The sequence below is a fragment of the Macrotis lagotis genome, chromosome X (assembly GCF_037893015.1).
Source record: "Macrotis lagotis isolate mMagLag1 chromosome X, bilby.v1.9.chrom.fasta, whole genome shotgun sequence".
NCBI lineage: Eukaryota > Metazoa > Chordata > Mammalia > Peramelemorphia > Peramelidae > Macrotis > Macrotis lagotis.
This window is the reverse complement of record NC_133666.1, coordinates 30,107,950-30,123,486: the sequence shown is the minus strand read 5'-3', so window position 1 is coordinate 30,123,486 and position 15,537 is coordinate 30,107,950. Positions and strand designations below refer to the sequence as shown.

Here is a 15,537-nt window from a genome sequence, read left to right as displayed (position 1 = left end):
ACTTATCATAAAGAATGGGATCCACCCACGACAGAGTTGTTGGTGTTGGAGCAAAGACTCAAGTACAACTATTATTTTGGGGGGGTGCAGGGAAAATGGGGCTGGGTGGCCTGCCTGGGGCCACATAGCAGGGTGATCCTTGGGTGTCTGAGGCCAGATTTGGCCCCGGGTGCTCCTGGCTCAAGGAACAATGAATGCTCTGTCCACCACCCAGCCACCCCTACTATTATTGCTATTTTATTTTATTTTGGGTCTTTTTTTTCTTTTTTTTTTTTTTTGGTTTTTGCAGGGCAGTGGGGTTCGGGTAGCTTGCATATCACACAGCTGGGTGATTGTTGGGTGTATGGGGCCAGATGTGGGCTTGGGTGCTCATGGCTTCAGGGCTGGTGCTCCGTCCATTGCGCCACCTGGCCATACCTACAATTATTACTATTTTTTTTATTTTAATTTTTTTCTCTCCCCTTTACTTTATCGCTGAAGCAAGTCTATATTTATGGGGGAGAGGGTATCTCGTTCACTCTTAAACAAGAATATTTTACTAATGTAAAAATAACATTAATTGTACAAAATGAGAATAAATATTAAATAAAAAAGTAAAAAAAGTAAAAAAAAAGAAATGAACAGGTGTTACAGAGGGTGTGTAGATTCTACCTACATCAAGCTTTCATTTTCTTTTCTTTAAGGCTACAGAAAATCCGGACACAGGGAAAGGCAGTTTAGACAACCTCCCTTGACCCCCCCCCAAAAAAAAAGCAGTTGTCTCCAGTGAGGGTTCCACAGAGTACTTATATTATATGACATTTTATTTGGATTCCATGCATTTATTTTCCTGTGTTGCCTCAAGGTTGAAATCCATTCTTTCTGGAAACTCCAGTTTCTCACAGACTGCCTCCTTTACAGGTAGGTATTATGATATTTCATTAGGCTCTGTAAAGAGGGCTGGTAGAACATGCATTAAATTTGCTATTTTGCTCTCTCTTGAAGTGTATTCTCTTAACATATAAGTCTTGTCAGCCTCATGGTAGAGTCTTGTGTCATTCATCCTGATGAGCACAAGATCAATTCTTAAGAAAAATCTCAACAGCAGGAAAAAGCTAAAAGGCATCACTCTAATTTTCACACTTAAGCTCGAAACTCCATGATCATGAAGTTCATCTTCAAACAACAGAACTTCCTTAAAAAATGTAATCTGTTCCCTGGCTTTCAATTTCTCTGTATCTATATGATCTGTTGTAGGCGCAACCTTTCATTTAAATGCTTCACCAAGCAATGCTCCCTTGTAATCTGTTGTATAGGTCCAGTCATATGGTCTAATAATCTCTTTGGAATGTTCACTCTGCGTTCTGTGCATACCCCGTAGTTGTTTATACATTTTAAAGCATCAGTCGCATTGAACTCAATTCCAAAGCCAGAAACATGTTGGATTCTTAAAACGTTGTCTCCAAACATCATTTCAGGAAGAGATGGCATGTGTAGCTCATCAGCTAATTTCTCCACATCGGCCAACTTCATGATGTGCGTCTTGGCCACTGTCAGCTTCCAGGGCCGAAGGAGCGCGGAACCAGCGCGGCAGTGGCCTCCCTTCTCCCCCAGCCCCACCTCCCCCTCCTCCCCCGAGCCTTTACCATCCCCAGCCCCACCCCGGCCCCCTGACTCCTTCTGCCTACAGCTAGCAATTCTTTTGAGAACTGTTTTCATAACCTTAGAAGAACACCTGCCTTCCCCCCCACCACTTCTCTCTCTCACATACTTTCTCTCTCTGGTTTAACCATCCTAGTTGGCATTACTGTTACTTGTGCCAAAGCTTTTCAATTTTATTTCATCATTCATCTCATTTTATCTACTTTCTCTTTCATAATTGCCTTTATCTCTTGCTTCATTAAGAATACATCTCCTTGGGGCAGCTAGGTGGCACAGTGGATAAGAGCACGGGCCCTGGAGTCAGGAGGACCTGAGTTCAAATCCAGTCTCAGACACTTAATAATTACCTAGCTGTGTGGCCTTGGGCAAGCCACTTAACCCCATTGCCTTGCAAAAACTAAAAAAGAATACATCTCCTGGGGTGGCTAGGTGGCAGTGGATATGCCCAAAGGACAACAAAAATATGTATACCCTTTGATCCAGCAATACCACTACTGGATCTGTAACCTGAAGAGATGATGAAAAAGGGTAAACACATCACTTGTACAAAAATATTCATAGCAGCCCTGTGTGTAGTGGCAAAGAATAGGAAATCAAGTAAAAGTCCTTCAATTGGGTTAGTAAACTGTGGTATATGTATGTCATGGAACACTATTGTTCTATAAGACCAGGAGGGATGGGAATTCAGGGAAGCCTGGAAGGATTTGCATGAACTGATTCTGAGTGAGATGAGAAGAACCAGAAAAACATTGTACACCCCAACAGCAACATGGGGGTGATGTTCAACCTTGAAGGACTTGCTCATTCCATCAGTGCAACAACCAGGGACAATTTTGGACTGTCTGTGATGGAGAATACCATCTGTATCCAGAGAAAGAATTGTGGAGTTTGAACAAAGACCAAAGACTATTACCTTCAATTTAGAAAAAAAAAGTTATCTTGTTATGTAATTTTGCAGTCTCTTATACTTTAATTTTCTTCCTTACTGATATGATTTCTCAGGGGTGGAGCCAAGATGGCAACGGGAGAGGATCCTCTCTTAGGTGCGATCTCTCTGATATTTCTAAACTTATAAAATAAGGACTCTAACTGAATTTTTGAGAGACAGAACCCACAGAGGGATCCAGTGAGGCAATTCTTCAGCCCAAGGTAACCTGGAAAATAGCGGAAAGGCTCCGCTCCACAGGGTTGGAGGAACAGCCCGCCAGAGTGAAGGAACTTCAGCCTCCCAGAGGCAGCCCCAGGCCACTGGGAGCTGCGGCTCATTGCAGCGGGGGCAGTTTCCTGATCTACACTCGGGGATCACCGGGCACAACTTGGGGGATCAGCAGGGGGGACCTCTGCCAGAGCGAGTCCCCAGCCCTAAGGGGACTCAGCAAGGAGCCCAGATCAAGGAACTGAAAGCAAATGGAACCAGTGAGCATGAGCCCCCAGGCATGAGTGCTGAGTTCTGTCTTCTGTCCCTGGAACAGGACACTGGGGCTCTCACCACATTCAGATCCTGATCACAGTCTAGGCCCCACCACAGAACAGCAACCCCCACCCACCCCAGTCTTGTAGCAGAGGGGTGCACTTGTGGTCATTCACAGACAAGGAGGGAAGACAGAGCCTCACACATGGAGATCCTTGTGGGGGGGGGGGTCCCAATAACACTCAAAAGCTGAGGAAGCACCCCAAAACCAGGCACAGGGTGGAGAAATGAGAAATGAATAAGCAGAGAAAGAAGAGGAACGTCATTGAGAAATACTTTGTCTATGATCCCAAGAAGGATCAAACAAATCAGTCTGAAAATGAGGAAGTACAAGCTCCTGCATCCAAAGACTCCAAGAAAAACAGAAATTGGGCTCAGGCCATGACAGAGCTCAAAAAAGACTTTGAAAATCAAGCAAGGGAGATAGAAGAAAAATTGAGAAAAGAAATGAGAGAGATGCAGGAAAAACATGAGAAAGAAGTCAGCAGCTTAGTCAAGGAGATCCAAAAAAATGCTGAAGAAAATAACATCTTAAAACCAGCATAGGTCAAATGGATAAAACAGTTCAAAAAGTTATTGAGGAGAAGAATGCTTTAAAAAGCAAAATTGGCCAGATGGAAAAAGAGATAAGAAAGATCTCCCCCAGAAAGATATCCAAAAAAAAAAAAACCCAGGGATATTATAGCCAAGTTCCAGAATTCCAAAGTCAAAGAGAAAATATTACAAGCACCCAGAAGGACACAATTCAAATATCGTGGAGTCAGGATCACATAGGACTTAGCAGCAGCTACATTAAGGGTTCGTAGGGCTTGGAATATAATATTCTGGAAGACAAAAGAGCTTGGAATGCAACCAAAAATCAACTACCCAGCAAAACTGAACATCATCTTCCAGGGGAAACGATGGACTTTCAATGAACCAGGGGAATTTCAAATATTCTCTTGAAACAACCAGAGCTGAACAGAAAGTTTGCTCTTCTAATACAGGACTCAGGTGAAGTACAGAGAGTGGAGGAGAAGGGCAAAATATGAGGGACTTAATGATGATGAACTGCATGTATTTCTGCATAGAAAAATGACACTGATAATACTCATATGAACCTTCTCAATTAACAGAGCAGGTAGAAGGAGCTTTTATAGATGAAGCACAGGAGAGAGTTGAATTTGAAGATATAATATATTGTAAAAATGGAGTCAATGGCTAAAAGGGAAACTCACTGGGAGTAAGAGAAAGGACAGGTGGAATACACTAAGGTATTTTGTATAAAAGATTTTTTTTATTACATTAAGCTATTGCAATGATATGGAAGGGGGGAAGGTGAGGGGGAGAGGAAACAACATATACACTCAATGGGGTATAGACATCTAGAGTAAAATGGAGAGAAGGGGGACAGGGGGAAGGGGGGGATATGGGTGATAGAGGAGAGGGTGAATGGTCAGATATAACACATTTTCTTTTTTACTTCTTTCAAGGCGCTGGGATTTTGTGGCCTGTCTGGGACCACAGGGACGGGTAGTTGCTGCATCTCAAGGGTGGTATGTGGGCTCAGGGCCTCTTGGCCCCAGAGCCAGTCCGCTGTGCCACCCAGCTACCCTACAGCACAGTTTAGAAGAGGGATAGAGTGAAAGGAGAGAGAAAATATCGTATATGGTAGTGGGGAGGTATGGAAGGAGGGAGTTGAGATCAGCAAGGGCAATAGTGGAAAAATAAGAAAGTAGCTTTTGTGATGGACTTATCATAAAGAATGTGATCCACCTGAGACAGCGCAGACTGAAGCACATTTTTTTCTCTTTCTTTTACTTTATTTCTCAAGGGGGTCTTTATTTTTGGGGGGAGGGAGTATTATGTTTACTCTTAAACAAGAATATCTTAGTAATGTATAAAAAAAATCACTTGTACAAAAAAAAAGACTAACAGACTGCCTTCTGTAGGGGATGGGGGAGGGAAGCGAAATTAGAGGAAAAATTGTAAAATTCAAAATTAATAAATAATTTTTTTAAAAATTTAATATAGGGGTGGCTAGGTGGCACAGTGGATAAAGCACCGGCCTTGGAGTCAGGAGTACCTGAGCTCAAATCCGGTCTCAGATACTTAATAATTACCTAGCTGTGTGGCCTTGGGCAAGCCACTTAACCCCATTTGCCTTGCAAAAAAAAAAAACCTAAAAAAAATTTAATATAGTTTGAGGTCTGGAAGTGTTATTTCCACAGTTCAAGCAGACTGATCCCCTTCTCCACGGAGAAGCTATCCGGGATCCCTTTTGGAGTACCATAGCCCATATCCCATGAATACCTCTCCTTGAAGCCTCCAATGGGTATGAAGGTGTTCTTTTCCTGCAGGAACTTACTGATTAAGGCTGCCAGGCTCCTGGAGCCCACTAGGTAAGTATGGTGGTTCTGGATGAACTGATAGTCCCTATTAGATGTCAGGCACTATCCTAAAAGTTGAAAGTGGCTGAGAGGTCATTGAATCCCTACTAGAAAGGGTTGGGTATTGGGAGAAGAAACTCCCTGACTCTGAAACTCAGAAATCACTATGAGTTTCATCCACCCAGAGCAGAAAAGGAGCCTCTTTCTTCCTTCACCTCTGTCCATATTTGTCTCCCCTATATTGTTAAGCCCATCAAGATGAACCATTCCTGGGGGTGGCTAGGTGGCGCAGTGGATAGAGCACTGGCCCTGGAGTCAGGAGTACCTGAGTTCAAATCCGGCCTCAGACACTTATTGCCTAGCTGCTTGGCCTTAGGCAAGCCACATAACCCCACTGCCTTGCAAAAACCTAAAAAAAAAAAAGAAAAAAAAAAAAAGATGAACCATTCCTTCTTGCTTGCTCTGTTTGGGTGATAAACCAAACTAGGGGGAAGAAGGGACCTGCTGAGCCTGAAGGTAGAGAAGGAAGAGGGAAAACATTGATTATACATTGGAGGATGGTAAACATGAGGGCATTAGGCCCCTCACGAACTCCCGACCTCCTATTCTAACACCCATTCCTAAAAGCTATTCCAACTTTTCTGGAGAAAAAAAAAGAACCATTCTTTCCTTACGACTAATTGAGGACCATGTCCATTGCACTGCTTCTTGTACCTTAGGAATGCCATATCCCTTTAGCCTTTGTCCCCTTGTCTCCTCTCATGTGGCCACCACCACTCTTCAGGCTCTCATTACTGAACATGGTCTATTGCATTAACCATCTAACTGATACCCTTGCTTCAAATGTTTCCCAACTCCACCCCATCTTCCAGCAGAGGCTCTTTATTAATTGCAAGATGAAATATAAAGGGTCCTGTTTGCCATTGAAAACTCTTCCTTCCCTTCTGACCTCTCTACTCTTGGACCTTCCTCTCTTCATGTCCTTACCATTGAGCTGCATTGGCTGTGCTCTTTGCCTGGCATGTTGTGCCCCCTCTCCTCTACCTCTCAGTTCCCTAACTTCTTGAAGACTCAGCTTAAACCCTACATTCCACAGGAGGTTTTTTTCAGCTACCCCTCTCCCCTTCATGTAATTTGGATATGTCTCTTATGTATTGATTTATTTCTAGTCTCTCCCATTAGAATGCCAGCTTCTTGAAGACAGGAACTAGCTATTTTTGTTGCTGTTTTCACCCTTCTTTCTATATCCAAGGGCCTGGGACACAGCAAATACTTTTAATAGCTTTTGTGGTAGCCTGCCTGTTGGGGACTCAGGGCAGACCCAGACACTCCAAGGCTCTAACAACTCTACACCTGAATCTCCTCCAACCAGATGTTTTTGCCATCCCCAACAATTAGTGCAGTGCCTCATATAGGGCAAAAGAAATGCTTGCTGATTGATGGCTGCCTAAGCTCCACAACGGAACTGGAAAGGCCAACTGTAATTGAGATACTGGAATGCCTCACTTAACTTCCTTGGAGTTAGGAGCAGAGGAGGGGGAGAGGAAGAGGGGAGGCCAATATTTTCTAGCCTGAGTGAACAGGCCTTGGTCCTGGTGCTCCTCCTTGGTTGTAATTAACAGAAGTGGAGTTGTGTGCATGACCTCTACATGACCAGTTCCTCCTTCCTCTGCCTCCCTAGGATTCCTTATGTGGCTGGGCTAGAAAAAAGATATAAGTTGTCTGGCTCTAACCCTCCCTAAGCAGTGGACCTGAAGATACTGGCCCTCAGTTTTGTTCTCCCAACCTAAAGGTCCTCCTAGCTAGAGAGATGGCTCTGACAGATTTCTGGGTGTCCAAGATTTTTTTAGAAGACCTCAATCCCTTCCTCCATTATGAAGGAGGCTCTCAGGCTACCATCATCCCCATCCCACAGATCCCCTCTCCCAAGATGCCAATACATGGGTAGGGGGTCTTTTTCCATTGGTATCTAACTGTAGAGCCAGCTTGGACATTGATGTGGTGGGTGGGTTGGAGGTTAGCAATGTTTTGGACAAGATATTGGAAAATATGAAGTCATTGGGTATTTATTTAGGGACTACAATGTTTTAGGTGCTGTGCTAATCTCTGAGGAAAGGGGAAAAAAGAAGCTATCACCTCCCTTCCCTTCTTCCATCTGATATTTGTCCTTCATTCTCAAAGAAGACCATGGCTGGGCTAAACTCTGAGGAAAGGGGGAAAAGAGCTATCCTTTCTTCCGTCTGATGTTTGTCCTTCATTTTCTTTTTTTTTTTAAAGTTTTTTTTTTCAAGGCAATGGGGTTAAGTGGCTTGCCCAAGGCCACACGGCTAGGTAATTATTAAGTGTCTGAGGTCAGATCTGAACCCAGGTACTCCTGACTCCAAGGCCGGCTCTATTCACTGCGCCACCTAGCCGCCCCTTGTCCTTCATTCTCAAAGAAAACTATGACATCAGGGATATGATGCCATGACAAGCAAGTGAATTGGATTTGAGTGGGGGGGGGGGGTGCTGTGCAACATTACCAGCCTCACTTTCTCCTCCAAAGTCATCTGAGTCCAGTGGCCAGATATGGATCAGGACAACTTAGATATGACCCTGGATGGGAAGCAATCAGGGTGAAGTGACTTGCCCAAAGTCACACAGCTAGCAAGTGTCAAGTGTCTGAGGCTGGATTCAAACTCAGGTCCTCCTGACTCCAAGGCTGGTGCTCTATCCACAATAAAAAAAATTCTTCCATCTACCCTGAGGAGAAAAGAAGCTTCTTTCCCTGCCCATTCACTCTGCTGTATTGTGTCCAGGATGCCTGATTCTCCCCTTGCCAACTCTGCTTGAGTGAAGGGTAGTCACCAATGGGGGAAGGGCCACCTTGGGCAGAAAAATGGAGGTAGCATGCATAAGTAAATGACTCCCCCATCTATGGGACAGGACCAATGGCTCCCTCCCTTTGGCATTTGGCAGTCAGTTTCCTTTTCCCCTGCTCAAAGACCAACCTGAGAAGTCCAGAGGAGCCTCTCTCCTCTCATTACTGTCCTTGGGGACAACATCCCCTTTGCTGAGTCCTTATGTCCTGAAAGTCCTCTACTGCTCTTACCCCTGCCTCTCTGGTCTCTCACCTCTGTCCTCTTCTCTCCTCTCACAGAACTACCAACCTATTTAAGGCTCTTATCATCTCTAGCTTAGAATACTGCAATAGTTGGGGTGGCTAGGTGGTGCAGTGGATAGAGCACTGGCCCTGGAGTCAGGAGTACCTGGGTTCAAATCCGACCTCAGACACTTAATAATTACCTAGCTGTGTGGTCTTGGGCAAGTCACTTAACCCCGTTTGCCTTGCAAAAACCTAAAAAAATTAAAAAAAACTCTTCCTAACCTAGTACTTTCCTACCTTTTTCAGTCTTTCTTCATGGCCTCCATCCAACCCAAGCCTGAGCTGTACTGGCCGACCCCTAGGCCTGCCATGTTCTGCCCCTCCCTTCCAGCTCTTGGATTTTCTGGATTCTTTCAAGACTCAGCTCAAGTAAAGACTGACAAATTGCTTTCTGTGGTGGAGGGGTAAGATTGGGGGAAAAAATTGTAAAACTCAAAACTCAAAATAACTAAAATCTTTAATAATAAAAAAAAGATTCAGCTCAAACCCCATCACCAGGAGAGCCTTTTCTGCTCATCTCCACAACCCCCAGAATCTTGGGCCCCCAGGTTCCTGGTTGTGTCTCACAGCAGAATGTTAATTCCTTGAAGTCAGATACTATTTTTTACCTTTCTTTTTCATTCCTGTAGGTTAGCACAGTACATGGGGCACATGGTAAGCACTTCACTGGGGCTTTCCAACTTCATGATTTTGTGCGATCAAGGGGAAAATCAAAATTTCTGGGTTCAAGGCAATTCTTTGAGTCTGTAACTTGCAGATACAGTGCTGACCTTGATCCAGAGGCCCTACCCTGAACTCCCTTGCAGACTGTATCTCCAGGAATTGGCACATAGGAAACCTTTGGGCAAAGCTTGCTGCCTATGACCAAACCCCAGTCCTTTTAGGAGGGTCAAAGGTCAAGAAGGTATGTTTTTGGAGGGGGAGGGTGCTTTCCTAATCCAGCTTCCTTACTGACTTCAATCCCTTCCTGAGGGACAAGGATTTTCAAAAAATCCTTTGGTTACTGGAGCCCCCATCCCATGGGTGCCCTCTCCCCACAAAGGGATGTCAAAGGGCTCTTTTTTTTTACCTTCAGGAGATCCTTCAGGGTGGCCTGGCTTCCAACTAGGATTTACGGGAGTTAGCACAGTAGTAGTTTAGGAATAGTCATTAGGGCTATATGTGTGTATGTTGTCTCTCTGCGTATGTGTGTCAGTATCTATGTCTCTGTGTGTATGTGTGTGTGTTGGTCATGATAGTGGAAGTAAAAATATCCAGACCGAGAAGCATATATTGAATGCCTACCTAGGTGCTAGGCACTTTATTAAGTGGTATGTGGAGGCCACATTATCCCTAATCTGAAAAATTGGGAACATGGAGCCTGTGGTCTCTGATCCTGAGCTGTCTGCCTACCCCTTTCCTCCCCCTCTTTAACTTAAGTGTATAGTCTAGCCAACTGTGTAGTGGGTGTATATCAGAGGCTGGCTGTACTCCTCCCAGCTCAGAGAGAGGAAGGAAACCATGATGTGAGAAGTTAGAGGTGCCATGGGGGAGTCATTAGCTTCTCTATCCAAAGGAATAGAATGGTCTTATGCCTGTGCAAAGAGGTCTGCCCAAATTCCCCAGTACTTTGTCCAATCGCCACTCTGCAGTGTCTAAACCAACTTGAAGTGAGAAAGGGAGCCGGTCTTTCTTTATCTTAATGGTGGCCTATAACCCCATAGCTGGGCCTCTGAGAGGCCCTGGACCTTCTCTTCCTTCAACTCCTCTCCCCAGTTCTTTTATTTTCTCATCCAATCGGGCTTAGACTATTAGAACAGCCTTATAACAGTAAAGAATGGGGTAGTTAGGTGGCACAGTGGATAAAGCCTAGATAAAGTCCTAGAGTCAGGAGGACATGAGTTCAAATTCAACCTCAGAAGTTAGATATTTACTAGCTATGTAAGCCTGGGCAAGTCATTCAAGCCTGATTGTCTCAACTCCCCTTCCCCCCCCCCAAAAAAAACACAAAACAAAAATGATGTAATAAAGAGCACACATGTATCTATTTCATATAAGTGAAAGACTTAATATCTTAGCACTTGGCTTTATATAAACTTCTTAGCACTTAATTTTTCCATGAATTGATCCAGTATATTGACTTTTTCCCTTCTTTTTCATTTTTGGTTTTGAAATTTCTGTTAGAAGGGATGGCTCTTTGGAAGGGTGAGGCAGAGAGACACTGGGGAAATAATGGGAATTTAAAAATACAAATGACATCTAAAAAAACCCTTGTTTTTTAAAAATGTTGATTTTGACTATTTCCAAATAATAGGGATACATCTTATGACCTAGATCCCTCAGAAGAGAGTTAACTGGTGGACAGAAGAAAATGAGAAGTGTTTTCTGGTCAATTCTCCTAGATCTCCTTCTCCACAGCTAATAGGGAATGGAGGAATTAGAAGGGAAGACTCAGCTTGGGTGAGGAGAGTCCCCAGAAGGGAAAGGGTCCAGTTGGGTACAAGGTAGAGGCTGCATGCAGAAACCAATGAATTCCAATTCAAGAGATAGAAAAAAGCAGGGGCTCCCTTTCAGAAGCACTAAGTGGAGACTTTTTGTCACAGAAGAAAGAAAAGGAGTCCATCTCCTTCATTGATTATCCTTATAGCTCATAAGTTCTTTGCCGAGTCACTGTGCCTTTAGGAGCCCAGCATCATCCCATATCCACACCCAGTTTCTCTTTTCAACTGTGGCTTGGATTATTGCAATCTCCTGCTAACTGTAATGATAAATAGAATTCACATCTTTGGGTTATGTAAAAACATTTAACTAAAGTGTTTATTTAGCACTTTAGTAATATTATTTCACTTTTGTGCTCACAAAGGGTCCCGGATGTATAGGCTCTTCTAATCCCAAATTTAAATATATGGAAATTGAAGCAAATAGAGGTTATTACCTAAGGTCATTCAATAAGAGTCTGAGTCTGAAATAAAGCTCAAAACTTCCATGTCACAAGTCTAGCATCCTATCCCTTAGCTGATTATCAGTAAACTGGTTTGTGTGTCTCAAGTCTTTCCCCACTTCAGGAAATCTTCCAGAGGTTCCTCATTACCTCCTGGATCAAATATTTAAAACTATTTAAAAGTTTTCATAACCAATAACTTTCCTACTTCTTTCACCTTCATACATCTTCCTGGACTCTACTCACCTCAAGACTGAGCCCCCCTGGATGTTGAGTTTCTACATCTGGAATCCTCTGGGTCTTCTGATCTCAAACTTCATATTTTGCAGGAATTTTCAAAGCCCCCAGAGTCTGGCCTCCTGGTTTACTGGCTGTCTCAAATTACAATGCATTGCTAGTGGGTCTGCCTTCCTCAAGTCTCTCTCTACTCCATCCCATGCTCCATTCATCCATCAAGGGATTTTCCTAAAGCACACATCCAACCATGTCAGCCTCTTCTATTCAATAAACTCCAGTGGCTCCCTATTGCCTCCAAGATTAAATACAAAATCCTGTGTTTGGAATTCAAAGCCCTTCCTTTATTCTTTCCTACCTTTCCAATCTTATTTTTTTCTTTTTTTCTTTTTTTTTTTTTTTGCAAGGCAAACTCGGTTAAGTGGGTTGCCCAAGGCCACACAGCTAGGTAATTATTAAGTGTCTGAGATCAGATTTGAACCCAGGCACTCCTGACTCCAAGGCCGGTGCTTTATCCACTACACCACCTAGCCGCCCCTCAAACACAGTTCTAAAGGACTTGTGATAAAAAATATAAATCCACATGCAGAGAAGAAACAATGTAGTCTGAATGTATACCAAAGCTTACTATTTTCAATTTTAAAATTTGTTTTATATATTATAGTTTTTTTCCTCTCATAGTCCCCCCTTTTATATTTGATTCTTCTTTCACAGCATGATTAATAAGGTTATAGTTTAACATAGATATACATGTATAACCTTTATTAAATTGCCTTCTGAAAGGGGGAGGGGAGAGAGAGAAACATGTAACTCAAAACCATCAATAAATGATTGTTGAAAATTTTTAAAAATAATTTTGTTGCTGTTGATTGATAATTCCCAAAGTCCATACCTCTCATGAAAGGGCTATATGAGGGATACATGGATCCCTTTTCCACATGAAAGGGGAGGGTTCAGAGGGAATCTCTGCTTGGGGAACTTGCCTTTCCAGGCAAGGAAAGGGCCCTGAAGTGCACAATAGGAGGGGAGGTAGCATGCAAATCCCACAGAATTCCAATCCAAGGGATAAAGAGAAAACATTGAAGGTCAAGGCACCTTCTGGGCACCTTTGCTATCCAGGTGGCCAGCAAACCTCCGGAAGAATTCCTATTCAATGTTCTCAGATGCAAAAGTGAAGAGAGACAAAAGGAGCCCATTCCCTTCCTTTACCATTCTTCCACACATCCTGTTTACCGAGCATGTTGCGCCTTAAGGGACCCAGGATTCTTTCCTTCCCCCAGTTTTTCTAAGCTCATCCCCTCTGACTTAAGACTATTGAAAAAACCTGCTAATAATAATAATGATGATGACAAATAGCACCACCATATTATTTTTTGAAAATAAAGTCATTTATATTTAGTATTTTACAAATATTATTACTTTTTTTCTCCATTTGGATTTGATTCTTCTTTCATAGCATGATGAAAATGGATCTATGTTTAGCACGTATAGGCTATATTAGATTGCTTTCTGGGGGGGAAGGGAAGGGAGAAGAAATGTAAAACTCAAACCTTGCAAAAAATGATTGTTGAAAACTACTATTGCATGTTATTGGAAAAATAAATAAATAAAATATAAAAAATACCAATGTTGGGGCAGCTAGATGGTGCTGTGGATATTGCCAGCCCTGGAGTCAGGAGGACCTAAGCTCAAATTTGACCTCAGTTACTTAATAATTACCTAACTGTGTGACCCTTGGGCAAATCCCTTAACCCCATTGCCTTTCCAAAAAAACAAAAAATATATAAATATTATTATATTGTATCCTCATGAAAGCCCCTGCAGGTATCTGCTCTATGATGTCATTTTACAGATATGGAAACTGAGGTAGACAGAAGATGAAAGATGTGCCCAGAGCCACTCTATCACCAAATACCTGAGCTTGAAATGAAGTTCAGGTTTTCCTGGCCCCAGGTCTAGCACTTAATCCTATCTCAGACTCATGATAACTGGTTTTCTTGCTTTGGGTTTCTCCTCATTTCAACCACTCCTCCACCAGGTTTTCTTATATCTCCAGGCCTCTATTTTTTCATTTAAGACTCAGCATACCCTGGTCCCTTCCTCCCTTTTTTTTCTGCTTTCCTATACTTTCTTTGCCCTAAAAGGTTTGAGAAGTACTCAGTGCCAACACATTGGGCTCCTTCTTCCCATCTATCTCTTGGTTTCCTCTGGCTGCCATTAATACTCAGCTCAAATCCTACAATCAACAGTAGACCTTCCTTTGGGGGAGTTCCTCCACTTCTAAATCCCCAGGATCTTGACCTCCCAGATTGTTGCTTCTCCCATAAGACTCTAAGCTCCTTTTGGTGAAGAAATACTTTATGTAGATGCTTGTTTTTATCCTCAGCACTTAGCACAGTTCTTGGACACCCTGAAGTCCTAAACAGATGTTTTCTGATAGATGACTATTAAATTCTCAGGACCAGATCTGGTGATCCTGGTCCCTCTGGGAAGGGGCTTCCTTATCCTGACCATGCTTAGTTGCATCCTAGGGTTGGGGAGAAATTCTGAGGGTCCCTTAGGGTTTCAAAGTCCCCATTCCATGGATTTTCCCCTCTACCCAGACTGGAAGAGATGTGAAAAAGCTCCTTTCTAGCTAGTGCCAGTGCTACTGAGTAGATCAATAGCTCCCTGATCCTGCCCAGCTCCCAACCAACTTCTATATGAAACAGTTCAAAGGTAGTTTCGGATGAGTTGGGGATGGAGATTTTTGTGTGTGATGGTCATGATGATCGAAGTCAACAAGTCAACAAACACCTGTTGGCAATAACAAACTTTGTCGACCACTGTGCTATGGAAGAGGCTTATTGAGACCATTTTGTCCTTATCCTCAAAAGGAAGGAAATGGCATATCTGGGCCCTTGCTTTAGCACCTGCCTGCACACCAATCACCTTGAGGAGAAAAAAAGCTCCTTTTCTCTATTTATATTCACTCCAATGTGTTCTGCCTCAGAGACCAGACATACATAACCAGCTGTGCTTGGTTCTGGGGCCAAGGAAGGGTCTTGGTTGGCTAGAAGACAAAGCTGGCGAGAGGAACGTCCCCGATTCCCCCATCCAAAGAACGGAAGGAATCAGGCCTAACTGCCTGTTCCCTCTAGCACCACATGGCCTGATCAACTCCCTGGCACTGTGTTCAACTCTGATTCTGATGTCTCCAGACCAAACTGAGGAACCCACCTCCTTCCTTTATTCTCACTAAACCCATACCCTGCTTTCAGAGTATTTGTATTCTAAGGAGCCTGAGCTCCTATCTACCCCACCTTCACACACCAACTTGCTTCTTATCAACTCTAGTCCAGACTATAACAGTAGCTTTCTTATAATAACTAGCATTCAGGTATTTAATTTATACACAAAGTTATTGCATGACACTTTTAAGGTTTGCATAGCACCTATCATTTCACTTTATTCTCGCAAAAACCATGGAGGTATATGCCTCCTAATCCAGTTTACTGAAATGGAAATTAAAACAGAGAGGTTAAATAACTTGCAGAGGGACACTCAGTTCAGATTGGAACTCAGGATTTCCAGGTCTCAGGCCCAGTACTCTATCTCTTGCACCACCCAGATACCTCAAAGTAATTGGTTTATCTGCCTCAGTTCTTTCCCCACTTCAACCCATCCTCCAGCAGAAGATCTCTGTTATCTCCAGGATAAAAAGAAGGCCTCTGCCATGGAAAGCTCTTCAGAACCTGGCCCCTGCTCCGTTTTTTAA

The 15,537-nt window shown here is 43.2% G+C and overlaps 1 pseudogene; it reads right to left on the bottom strand.

The window, feature by feature from the left end:
• Positions 1-771: 771 nt before the first annotated feature.
• LOC141500508 (TIP41-like protein) lies at positions 772-1,539 on the bottom strand (annotated as a pseudogene).
• Between the last annotated feature and the right edge of the window lie 13,998 nt (positions 1,540-15,537).